The sequence below is a fragment of the Rhea pennata genome, chromosome 6 (genome assembly GCF_028389875.1).
Source record: "Rhea pennata isolate bPtePen1 chromosome 6, bPtePen1.pri, whole genome shotgun sequence".
Taxonomy (NCBI): Eukaryota; Metazoa; Chordata; class Aves; order Rheiformes; family Rheidae; genus Rhea; species Rhea pennata.
Window position 1 is genome coordinate 27,645,942 of NC_084668.1, and position 13,512 is coordinate 27,659,453.

The following is a 13,512-nucleotide window of genomic DNA, read 5'->3' on the forward strand; positions in this document are numbered from 1 at the left end:
GCACCGGCGGCGCTGCGGCCGCCCCGCGCCCGGCCTCGCTCGGCGCCGCCCGCTCGCGGCCCGCTGGGCGTGGCCACGGCGGCGGCGGCGCCACGTGACGCGCTCGCGGGCGCCCCCCGCGGCCGGCGGCGGCGCAGCCCCGCCCCGCCCCGCGCGACCGGCGGCGCCCGGCGCGCCGCAGCGGGTGGGCCCCGCGCTCGCGGCTGGGCGCCGGAAGGAGCGGCGTTGGGGCGTCCGAGTGGTTTGGTTCTTCTTCTTATCATCATTATTATTATTTCTGAGCCGCTAGGTTGTTAGAATTCTGAGTTGCATTTCAAATCCATTAAGAACTTTAGTTTTTCTTCTAAGTTTGTAATGAAAACTGACTCGGTCATGTGAAATCACCTCCCAGCTTCACCTAATCGCGTGGAATCAAGAGCGGAACATTGGACGAGCCCTGGGTGGGCTGTGTGGACACGACCACTCCACGGGCGATGCTGATTTTCCGCGAGAACCTGTGTCGGTTAGCGCGCAGCTGCACACGAGGTGGGATCCTGGAAGCAAAGAATCGTCATACAGACACCCACTGACAGTGGTATAAATAAGTCAGCAACATGCTACATAATAAACTTAAGTCAGCAACATGCTACATGATACGCTGAAGAATTAACCTTCTAATTTCATTTTTTTATAACGACACCATCTGTGCTTCTTATAGCATCTATTTTAATTTTCAGTTTGTATTTTCACATTAGAAATCAGAATCAGCCTTTCACCAGTTTTAAACTAACAGATTTCAGAAAACATAGGAATGAATGTGAGAAGCCTAAATGTAATTAAATTGTTACCGACCTCCTCCTCCTCTTCAGCAGCTACGAGATAATTTATGATTCAGAATGAAATCAGGGAGCAAGAACTTAGAGTTCTAATCTGAAGCCTGCTATTGAGTCATTTTTTGGCCTTTAGCAGTTAGTTTCTGTCTCAGCTTTTTATCTAAGAGTTGGGAATAATATTTTACAGAATACCTAGCAACAATGTTGCACAGATGAATTAGTTAGATCTGACCTTTCACGACTAGAGTCTATGGAAAACATCAGAAATGATCACATCAGTCTTTAAATATATCATACCTAAAATGCTATATAATTTCAAAGCATTAATTGAAAAATATTTATAGTAATGCTGTTACGTGAAATATCTTTCTTCTGTTAAAAATCATTTTAAAATCAGTATTGAATGTAGTATTTTTAATTGCAATAAAGATGTTTCCTATGGAGTTCCACTGCAAAATAAGGACGAAAAATATGCTATTGCTGAGTGCAAAAATCTTTTTCTCATCCACAGCTAAAACAAGTAATCACCAATTTTCAGTTCTATATTCAATTATTTCTGAGCCATTCTCAGTCTTCTGGAAGTTTAAAACAGTAATAGCCACATGATATGATATACATATCCAAGCAAGTGGAATGATCTTAACAGTGACATAGTTCAGTGTGACTTTTTCCGTGCATATTTTATCATTCATGATCTAATATTCCAACTGCTTTCCTCTTGAAATTAGGGGTCAAACTACCATGGTTTTACTACTACTACTATGGATTGCATTGGGGTCCGGGGCCTCTGTGGTAAGGCTGGCACTTACAGAGCTCGCTGGAGTCACTCTGTCACTGGCAGACCCTTGCTGTCTTTCTTTCAGTACGAAAGCAGTCACAGCCACTTTCCGCACTGGAGAGGCTGCCGGTTGAGGCATAGAATGGAAGAATGACTGACTCCTTCTCCTTTGTGATAATGGCAAAGCATCCTGTTTTTAAACTCCCACTCTGTTCGTGAGGCTCTTTATAAGATCCTGTTGTAAGAAGCAGCTCTAGTTTCTATAATTATTAATGCAAATGATGCTGAGTTAGCTGCATTTCTTGAAAATACATTACACATCAGATTAAGAAAAAGATCAATATCAGTAAATATGAACCTCTGATATTTACAGTCAATTCTTTTTTACCTTGCAGCCATACAGGCCTAATATTAAATAGAATATGATCTGTATTTATCACTATAACGTGGTTAGTCACAGATTTTAACACTTTTCTGCTAAAATCTATTCAAGCAGATACATTACGATGAAAAATAATCTCTAAGTGGATAAATAATCTCTAAATTAAGTGGAGACTAACAAAGTAGACCAGATGTTTTCAAGTACAGGCTGTGCCCTCCCAGAAGATGAAGGTTTTTCAGCAAAAGGCATCAGTGAGGTGCCAAGACTCGACTAGGAAAAGGTGGCATATCGCACCTCAGCTCAGAGGAAGATGTAAAAGGAAAGATCAAAACTCATGGACGGACGATGTTACTGCCCACACAGATACAACATGCTGCTGGTCACATAACTGGCAGCATCTTGTTGAGCTGTGTGTCAGCACTGGTGGTGAGTTTGGAATGATGAAGCACGCATTTTTTCTTCTTGCTTATGAACACTTGACTGCTATCAAAAGGAGAAAATGTGTACATCTCTTAGGGAATATAGAATTTTTGTTTCATAGAAAATGCAGCAAAAAGTGCAGAAACTTTTGCACTGTGTGAGTGGAGAATTCACAGTTATAGAAAGCAGATGCCACAGAGATCAATCTTAGTTCATGTAAATGTACATATTCAAGCAGGGAAAAGCCAATTTCATCATTGTTTTTAATGGAAGCAGAGTTAAGCTCATGTTGTCATACTACTTTTGTTGGAACTTTATTTCAGAACTGCTGGAATAAGCATTAGGTTTTCAGCAGGAAGTTTTATTCAATATTGTATTATTATAATATATCTGTATTGTTCAGTCTGGGTTCACCAGTCTAGCAGTATGCATAACAATAAAGTAGAAATACAAGCTTTGTCAGTAACAGCATAGCTCTTACAGGTGTGGTGAAATTAAAATGTAGTGAGGGGAAGAATAAGGATCACAATTATTTTTAAAGCATGCAACACCTATTTGCATGATGTTTTATTAATGATTAATATTCAAACAGGTTACTATATTTAGGCCAAAAGTACGAGCTATGGGCAAGTGTCGACGTTCAAGATTTCAGATTTGTTTTGGGCTCGGCTGTGATCCTTTCAAAGGCAACTTTCAATTCAGTTAAGGGTTTAGTAGTGCTGTTCACTATGGGGCTTCTAGATGGTAGTGAAAACTTTGTTTGAGAAACCTCTAAAGAGCCACCATAAGCCAAGAAGTTCCAGATGTACCATCTTCATGTGGTGTCTGGCAAAGCATGTAAATTGTATGCATACTTTTCTAGCATTGCCACTTTAAAAGGTGCGATGGGCAATTCATGATTGCAGAGTAAATGGTAGCATCAACTAGATCTTTGCTACTACTATAAAATTTGGCTTTGTAAATTTTAAATGAACAAACAAATTTCTATATAAATATTTCTATACATACACTGTATTTCCAGTCTGGACTTTTTTCTTGATTTAACTTTTTCCAGTTTGGAGACCATTTAAACTTAATAATCCCAGAGGAACGGCAGCCATGAGGAGCTGTGCTCTCCATGAGCCCACCACCTGGCTTCTGCAAATTTGACCAGCAAAGCCCAAGAAGTGACCCTTACACAGACTTATTTTGTTCAGTATCTCATAGAAACAATTTAAAACACAAAATCAAGCTATTGTTTGAACTGACTAGATTTTTTAAACTGTCATCATTATAATCCCAATTATTTAGGTCATGCCAGGGTATTTATGTTAATAACACATAAAGTATTTGTAATATTGTTAATCTTGGATCTAAAAGCACACAAGCTGAAAACTTTACCATACAAAGTCTACACCATTGTTTAGATCATTTATAAAAATAATGAACAGCATTGAACAAGCAAAGTTGCCTTTATCAAGTACACTTCTAATCCTGTCCAAAAAGGCAATAGGTTCAGAAGACTCACTAAACTATGCTGATAAAGCTTTATTACATTTCAATCTATAATTTTATTGATGAATTCCAACTTTTTCATTATTTAATCTGACATAAAGCTAACATGTTTGTAATTTCCCATGTCCCCTGCAGTATGTCCTCATTTACAGTATGTAAATGAGCCTTAATCAGCAGAGAAGCAGGTTGTTTTCAGTGTTTGAGAGCTAGCTTTCTCAGTTTGTCCCAAGCCCATGACTAACCAGTAATACCTAACAGGCAAGTCAAATGTCAACCTGGTGGCTATAGAAGTGTGTGGTAGCAGGAAGAAAAATGGTTAGGTATGAACTTACAGCATTAGGAATGTGTCTGAAGCTTTCAGAAAATTGAGTTAGTAAAATCTGCTGGAGCCATTGAAGACAGTTACATTAATAGGTGCTCCCTGGAAGTTTTTAGTTGATCTGTGCAGTGGTGAAGATATACTCTGTTTCTGTGGGATGTTTAGGCTCAAAGGACTAGATCCCAAAATACAAACAGCTAGATATTAAAGGAGTTATTTGACTAGGACAAGGACTGGATTAGGGTTCAGACTGACAATTACTGACAAAAGACTAGACCCTGGGTTCAGAAGAGGACCTGACTATGTTTTGGCCTTGTGCTGAGATTAGCCATGTAAATTGTTATTAGTTCCTCCATTTTTAGAAGTTCCTGGGATAAACCTAGAAGTAATTAGAATTCAGGATAAAAGAAGCCAAAAAACTTTGAGAATACTGGATATCTGACGTGGGTTAGAGTTTATACCAGTAATGATCTATTTTGCTCTGGAATTGTTATGTATCTTAACTATAAGCTTGGGAAATAGGTTCATTCCAGGTGAAGGCTAAACAGAAAGAGCTTACAAGGCATTGATGAGCTAGGGTTTGGCCTGTTACAGCATGAGACTGCTTACTTTTAAAATGGAGATGGGATCAAGATACTAGGCTGTTTCCAATGGTATTATTTCAGGTTGGAGTTAGGATTACAGTTGATTTTTGCAGAAATTGCTTGCAGGATAAAGCAAATAGACAAAAGAGTTTTATTTTTGGCTGTCAAACAAAGCTTATTACAGCTGTCAGGATGAGTCACTGGACTAAATTAAGCTCCTGATCCGATATGGGAGTAGACCTTATACTACATTCCTAGATGGAAGTAGCGTCACCAGGTTCAAAAACATTCTGGTAAATCCTGAAATCAGAAGGAGATTAGGACCCCATCTAGATTAGCATTTTATTTCTAGTTCCCTTGAAGGCTGTGATTTCGAGAGGAATCCACAATGAGATATTTGTGAAGCCACTAAATGGAGACAGAGTGTCTAATCGGCTTGCAAATCTTAATCATAAAGATGACTTACCTAGCCCATGCTGACTGTCCACTAGCTAGAATAAATCAAGAGTGATCAGTTTGCAAAGGATGGTCTCTATCCCCTTTGGAACCGAGTTGTGGTCAGAAAGTAGTGTGTTGCTGTTTGAATAGGGATGCCAACTTGTCAGACAGGACCGATTAAGGTGGTCCTGCACACACAGAAATTGTGGGGCCACTTAATCTTTGTAGAGAGCCTTTTCTGATACAGGCACATACAAGCTAATATGTGCTGACCTATTTCCTTTAGCCTCTGTTATAGTTCTGTCTTAGATAGACGGGGTTGTACCAGGGACTAATGTGTGGCTACAGTTATAACTGGACAAAAATAAGCTGCTACTTTTTTTTTTTTTTTTTTTTTTTCCCTACACCTAAGAATGCCAGGAAAATAAGCTGCAGAGCTGAAATAAGATGCAGAAAGTATTGTTAGTGGGACATCAAATCCTGTAACTTTACTACAGGGAGCCATTTAAAATGTGCTTATTTCCTAATGTTTTACTCTCTATGGTAACACTGAATGATTGCCTTCACTGAGGTAAAGGAATAGATATCAAAGAATCTGCTTGTATAGACTAGTTGAACAACTAATTTTTTTGTGAATTTTCATTTTTTTTCCAATTTAGATAATAGGCATAGAGTAAATGTGAAATAATACAAATACAGTTTTAAGGAAATCTAAAAGGCAATAAAATCATTAATTCTGAAATTTATACCAATTATTAGTTTTGGATCTTTTTAGGTGGAGTTCTATGGCATTTAGAGCTTGATCTTTTTAGGTGGAGTTGTTCTATGGCATTTAGAGCTTTTCAGATACATTTCCTCTTTAGCAATAATACTTTCAAGTTCATTTTTTACAGAATTACCCCAGTATATCTTTTAACATATTTGGGAAAAAAATGTGGCTTTCAGGCATAACTCTGTTGCAAAAAACACTGGGAGATAAATATAATATTTAATGTTTTTGTTAATGAAACTATTCTACCTTGTACTGCTCAAAAAACCCCAAATGTCTAATGCAGCTTCTTGAACCTTGAGAGTTCAATTTCCTGAATTATGTTCTGGTAATATGGATGCCATTAGCAAAGTATTATCAAAGATTTCATCTGCTTGAATTAATGAAGCTCATTGTTTAGAGTTGGATAAAAAATAGTGAATCAATTTTATGAAATATTGTGAGGTTTCTAAATTAAGGTGAAGCCAAAAACTCTCAATACTATTCAAAATAAGTCAATAACTTAAAATATTAAACAATCTTTTTGGTAGGTCATTTGTCATTCCAATCAGACTTGAATACAAATCTTTCATATTCAAGAGCAGAATCATTCAGGAAGCTTTTTCTGATTCTGCAAACATGTTTAAAAAGATGAGGAAAGGGAGAAAAGGGAAAAAACAATAATTACTGATTTTGACAAGATAATCAGTATTAAACATAAGAAATCTTCCTAACTAAGATGTTATCAGAATAATACATTACCTCATTCAAAGGTATATATATTGACATCTACAACTGTAGTTTCAGAAAAATCAGAAAACACTGCTACATCATCTAAAGCATGATTTACATTCTATACGTAAAAATGAAAAGCATATAAATGTAACTCAGCCACAGATTTTTTTTTTCTTATTCTAATGACCAAACAGAATGGAAGCTCCTGGATACTTTATCTTATTTAAATGTGACTTTTTAAAGTTGGGACTGACATTTGAGTGGATGCAAGATAGTTCTGTGCTGCCTCTTTATTGAAATACTCAGAAGGAAGATGTCAAAAAACTTACCTTTCAGTTTGCCTGCATATTGAAGAATAAAAGAGAAATATTAAATGAACTGAAGGAGATAGCTTAGGTCAATCAGGGTCATTCTGCAACTTTGCAGTATACCAAAAGTAATGAGGTTTTTTTTTTGTGTGTGTGTGTGTGTGTGTGTGTGTGTGTGTGTCTGTGCATATGCGAGTATGCGTATGTTTCAGGCTGTCCCCTCCTTTCCTGGAAAGGTCTTTCTTTTAAGACTTATCAGTTCCCTTCTTTTTATTGAAACCTTGCTTTTCAAATACTTTCAATCATCCCCAGAATGTTTTGACGGGTATCTTGATCTCATGCCTCATAGCAAAAGAATAAATCATAGTAGTGTCACTTTCTTTACTGATACATGCAGTATCACCTTACAAACTTAGTTATGATAATAGTTTTTATCCCATCAATACTATTGACTAGTAAGGCTTTACTCTGTCATCTGCAATTTGTATTCTGTTACAGTTCACAGATAAAGCTTTGGGGTGAGGGAGTTTGTGTATTTAAAATATTAAGTGACCTTATGAAATTTTTAAGCTTTAAAATGCTAAGCATATTAATTTTTATTATTCAGTTTACCAGAAAGAAAATAGAACATAAGAACTTGTTCACATGAAAAGTCCATTCAGCTCAGTACCCTGTCTGAAATCAGTAGCCAAAGAATGGATCCCTAAAGAAGAGGGTAAGAACAGACTAAGAACATAGCAGTACTGCTGAAGAACACGCTCTCGGACTCCAATCGTTTGTGGTCCAGGGACTTTGTGAGCCGCTGATATTAGCCTTTTATTTAATAGCTGTATTACCTTTTTATTTAATAGCTGTTGTATTACTCTTCTACAAATGTATCCACCATTTTCTGAACCCATGCAAACTTGTAAGATCCTGTGGCAGAGGCTCCTTTAGCTTAACAGTGCATTTTATGTTGGAATTTGGAGGAATAATGTAGGTCTGTTCCTGACTGAGTATATTTGTATTCTGAGTGGGAAATGAGAAAATTAGTTTTTCCTTCTTAGTAGCCAGAAGTTATTTGGCATATCTGAGCTGGTTGGATCAAGCAATAGATACAGAATGAGCTAAGGCAGAGTTTCTTTTTTCTTCCCTGCCTGTAGCAAATAACTTCCCACACTCCAGCATGTAGCATAACACTGTATTAATAATACGCTAAGGCAAGAAGCTCGGGTACACTGACAAACCATATTCCCTAGTGTTTAAAAGAAGGGAGATGCTATGCTCATACATTTTCCACTTCAGCTTACCCCATTTTTATAGAAGCCTTATCTTAATGCTAATCAGTAAGAGAAGCTCCCAATTCCATAGCTTACTAAGCTAATCTGTGAAATAATTCTACTGAATGCAGCTTATGCTTCTGACATCAAATACCACAAGAAGCTGTAATGGTTTCCTTCCTGAACTTTGTGAAGCTGGAGAAACTAGCTAAGCATCCTTGTGTAAATCATAACGTTAACATTATGCCTGTGGAAGCTACACGTAAGCAAAAGCTACACATAAGATGTCATAAAAACTTTGAAATAAACTTGGATTTTACACTCTGAAACTTTAGTTTAGGCTATAGATTTGTCCCTGGCTGCAAGAGAAATATTTGGGGACTTTTGTTCTAAATTAGCTCACATTTCTTTGAATGACTACTGAAATAAAACCGTACAGAAACAAAATTCTGGGAGAAAGATTAATTGCTCTTATGCACAAATGGGCTGCTAGGAGCTGAAGTGCGGGATGGAAGTTGCTCTTTTGAGTGTTCTGGTGAAGAAGCAAAATAATGTTCAACTTCTAAAAAAATCATAATTCTAACTTTAGCTTTTTTTTTTTTTTCTTTTTTCTTTTTAAACTCATCTGGAGAAAGAAAATTATGCTTTGGGTTTCAAAGAACTTGGAAACCTTGGGAACATTACAGAAGATCTCTTACATTACATTATTTCTTTTGAAAAGCTCAGATCTTTTCCTTTCTCTGTGGAGGTCTTGAACTCCATAGGTTCTTTTCAGACTTTGTAAACTTCTCTTAAGTCAATTTTTCTGAAGTGAAAGTATTCTTAGAATGAAGTAACACACTAAGAGTGGAGAACAGCCGTGGTGACTCGCAGTCCATACTAATTGGATGTTTAACAATCTCTCCTCTGCAGAGCAGCTACCTGAGTGGAAGGTGTTGTGTGTGTGCAGATATTTTTGCTGAAATATGTCGTGTTTTTCTGGTCTCTTAATAGACTGACCCTTTTCCTGATTAACTTTAGCCCTATCTCTACAATTGAACTGACCTATCCTGTTTTACACCAAGATTCATCCACACTACATACGCACATTATCTATTTTAGCTCACATGCGACTCCACTGGAGCAAGTCAAAGAGCTTCTGGAGAGAAAAAACCATGAGTGCAAATGGGAGGGGAGTCCATGGTGTGCTCCAGATTCTACTTATGTAATATAGACATGACCTGTGCCAGATCTTCCTCACACCAACAAGTCACTAAGTCCTCTATGTCCCCTAAGTCCCCTGTAGTGGTTATCAAACACTTTGGCTTTGCAGTCTGCTCTATTCTTTGGTGCTCATATTCACCACTGTCAGTGACGCAATATAAAAATACCTGTCTTTTGATCAGTGAATCAGCCCGCTCATTTGCATGGATTGCTCACAAGGTACGGTGAGTACAGAGAGAAATGCTTCAATAAATGTTCAGAGGGCCGTGCCCATATGCACGGCTTTGCTTCTGAGAGATTTTCCGATACGAGGAGATACCCCAGCAGAAACATCACTCATCTGCGACACTTGGTCAGGCTATCTTTATAAATCAGCAAACAGTGCTGCTTCAAATACACAAAATAAAAAAAGAAGGATGCCTACACTGAGGCTTGGGATAGAAGTTAGTGCTTGGAGTAGGTTCACAGACTTACCACTGTTTCTAAGAGCGACCCCTGGGTATCTGATTGTTTATGATCTTTTGCAATTTGTACTGGGCTTTCATACATCATTGCCAGAGTCAGATCACCAGCTCAGCCTCTGAGGCTACAAACTTAGTCAAAGACTTGAAGAAGTGCCTCTCTTTCTGGGCTTGACCAAACCCACACCCAACTCTAATATGAAGAAACAGTAGGTAGATACAGCTGATTAAGAATGATCTAGTATGTGTCAGCAGCACAGCTTTAATGGATGTTTTGATCGGTATTGGAAGTCATTGGAAAGGGTATTGGAAGAGGGAATATATACGTGAACTTAGGATATATACTACCTGCTACAACTGGAAACCTTCTGCAGTAGTAGATAGGCACCACAAATACTTAGAATCAAAGCACAAAGAAATTTCAATCAGACTCCCACCACTTCTGTCCTCATCCCATTCCCAGGCAGGAGTAACTACAGAACCTTTACCCAATGAAGTTCGGTGCTTCTAACATGTTACAAACTGGTGCAGACAAAAACCACAGAAACAAAGTGACAGATTATATTGAAGCTGCTCTCACTGATAACCAGATGCAGCACACACAACCACAGCAATAGATGCATGCAGGAACGCCCTGGTAACTCTTAGTTTTGACAGCTGCCTTTATGTGGCCTTCAACATGGTCCTGCTTCCCATCACTTTCCCCGTTTGGACAGACTACTACTGCAAGCTTTTAAAGTGATGTGCACTTACTAATCTGCCTCTGCCTGTGTCCTTTCTCCTGGTGATCCTAGAAACAACCACAGTAACTTGAAAAATTACAGTTTCTTATGCCTATATGGCTTAGCTTCATGACATAGTGATCTCAGCACACAAAGCTGACAATCCTTGCATACTTTTCACTCTTCACTATATCCTGCTCCAGAAGAGGCTTTGCTACAAATTCATTCTTCCCCACACAATGCCTTCCAGATTTTTGTCTACACTTCAGAAGCTATTTAAGTTCGCATACTGGTCACTTACCAGTCGTCAATCCACTTCAGCCAGATTTTCCAGATATGTTACTGGATACCAGAATAAAAGAAGGTCTACATCCACACCCTCATTCAGGAGATGGAACACAGGTGGGCTGGAGAAGAGGCTAAGTCTTCTTCTGCAGACCTCACTCACACTTTGCAGGGACTATAGTTTTCTTCCAGAATATTCTTTTCATGCCTACCAGATGTAGATCCACTGCTGGTCATGCCAAATCTGAAGGATGAAAACAAATGTGTGAGAACAAACAAATGGTTGTCTCTCTCACCCAAAACTTCTCTCTATGGGGAAAATGGTTTTGGGGTGAGGAAATATGCCAAAGCCAATGTTTCTGAAGGGAAATAAGATTTTTTTAGCATGTTATGCTCTAGCCATCCTCCCACGTGCCACCTTGCCCTGTTGCTTAGGGTGGGAATGATCCTGAGCTGGTGACTCCAAGTTGACAGTCTTTTCAGCAATAATAATGGCAGCAGCAGTAGGCATTTTATCTTTGTATGGGCACGAGCTGCCTGTCCCAAAGGGTCCAGGATACAAACTCCATGAAGGTGAGCCAGTCCTCCCTTGTGAGACCAAGAACTACTGAATGCTTTGTTGAATGTCTAATGAAGATACAGCAGTTTAAGCCATTCTTTGCACTTCTTTCAATATGAGAGCATCTTTCTTGAGTAAGGTCAGCCTTATTCAGGGCTGACCTTATTCCATACAATGTGTTCCATACAATTGTATTTGAAATAATGCATTTCAGAAAAGGCCTATTAGACCTTTACACGATTGTATTATTATTATTTCCCTCTACTTTAAATGCCTCCTGACACATCCTAGCATCACGTTTGCTTTTCTCACCACCACGTTACATTCGTGATTCATAGTCATTCTGTGACCAACTGGTGCATACAGGTACTTCTTCTTCTCAGTTATTTGCAGCTAATAAAATTCCAGATTGCAGCAGAGGCCTGTATTGTTAGTTAAATATTAACTAACGATATTTTGAATTTCACCCCATTTCTTTTATTCCAGTCCTCAAAGTTATCTAGTTATTTCAGTTTGAAATGTAATGTTATTAGCATATTAATCAGCATTTGATTCTCCTCTTTAGTTAAGTTACTGACATAAGCAATCAACTCTCAATTTTTAGTGCATTTTATTCATTAATTTCAACCATCCACCATCCTCAGTCTTCAGAATGCAAGGCTGATTTCTCAGAGTCAGCTATCTGGAATGTCTGATTATCATTTCCTTGACAGAAACTGGCTCTTTTACATCTAAGAGTAAGGACAGTATAACCTGGGCCTAAATGAGTATTAGAAGGAAAGGAAAACAACAGAGAGAGATGACATATTGTCATATGGATTTTATGAATGCGTACAAGCTGTTTTCTTTGTCAATTCATGCCTACATTATATGTTTCTTAGTTTATACCACATCTGCTAGAACACTGCTGGATTTCTTGACACAGACAAAATAAGAGGACCATGAGCTTAAAGAATACTTAAAGCTCTGCAGCAAATACACTGGCAGATAGCTTTTTATAATCTAAAGATTTGGCAATACCATAAATGCATTTTACCAGTGAAGCAGAGACGGCTTTCAGCTCCTGCTCTGTCTTTTGAGGAGTCTTCTATACTCAGCAAAGCATGCAAGAGAAGAATGATCACGTGTGACCTGAGATCCCAATTTTAAACTCTAATCTCACCAATCATCATTCTCTTCTATCTTGTAAAAGAAAGTATGAAAAACTTGACAGCAGCCTGCATGATAAAAAATAGTGTTTGTTAATAGTCAAGCCAGCTCTAGTGCTCGTGATACAGACATACTAATTAAATAATAATATATCAATTGTTTATATAAATGTCTGCAGAATATTAAGATTGGCAACAGCTTAGATTTTATGTCTAGTAGTGACCTCTGCTGTCTAAGGTAGTTATAGCAATGATAAACATTCCTGGAAGATAAATGAGCTACTGTGAAATCAGCTGCTTTTCTGTGTCCACACATAACAGACTCTTCTTCAGTGGCTAAAGAAGAAAATTTGTTTGTATCATTAACATTTAATCATCAGGGTCTTACACAGGGTCTGTCACAGCTTAGTCTTGCAAACTCTCAGGCAACAATATGCCTCGTATTCATACGGGGCGGAGGTAAGTTATAAGGCATGTTCTAGAGCAGTGCTACTATAATGGCAGACTTCTCAGAGTCACCGTAACCTCTCAGCTCAGGTTTAAGGATATTTAAACATCGCAGGGGAAGTACCATAGAAATGCATCTTTATTCTATGAATCGAGATGGATTTTTTTTTTTTTTAACGGAAATATATTTCTGGTACAATGGAAGTTAAGAGTGTTTCCATTTACCTTTATAATGAACAAAAATTTCACTCTGAGCATTCTCTGTTATTACAGGGATAACGCTGCAAATAGTCCTTTATAGACTATGGCAGTAGTCTATACGTGTAGTTTATATGGTTATTATTAGTATGGTTTATCGACCTGAAATATAGGGGCATTAGGTGCCTCAGGAACAACCGAAGGGAAAGGAC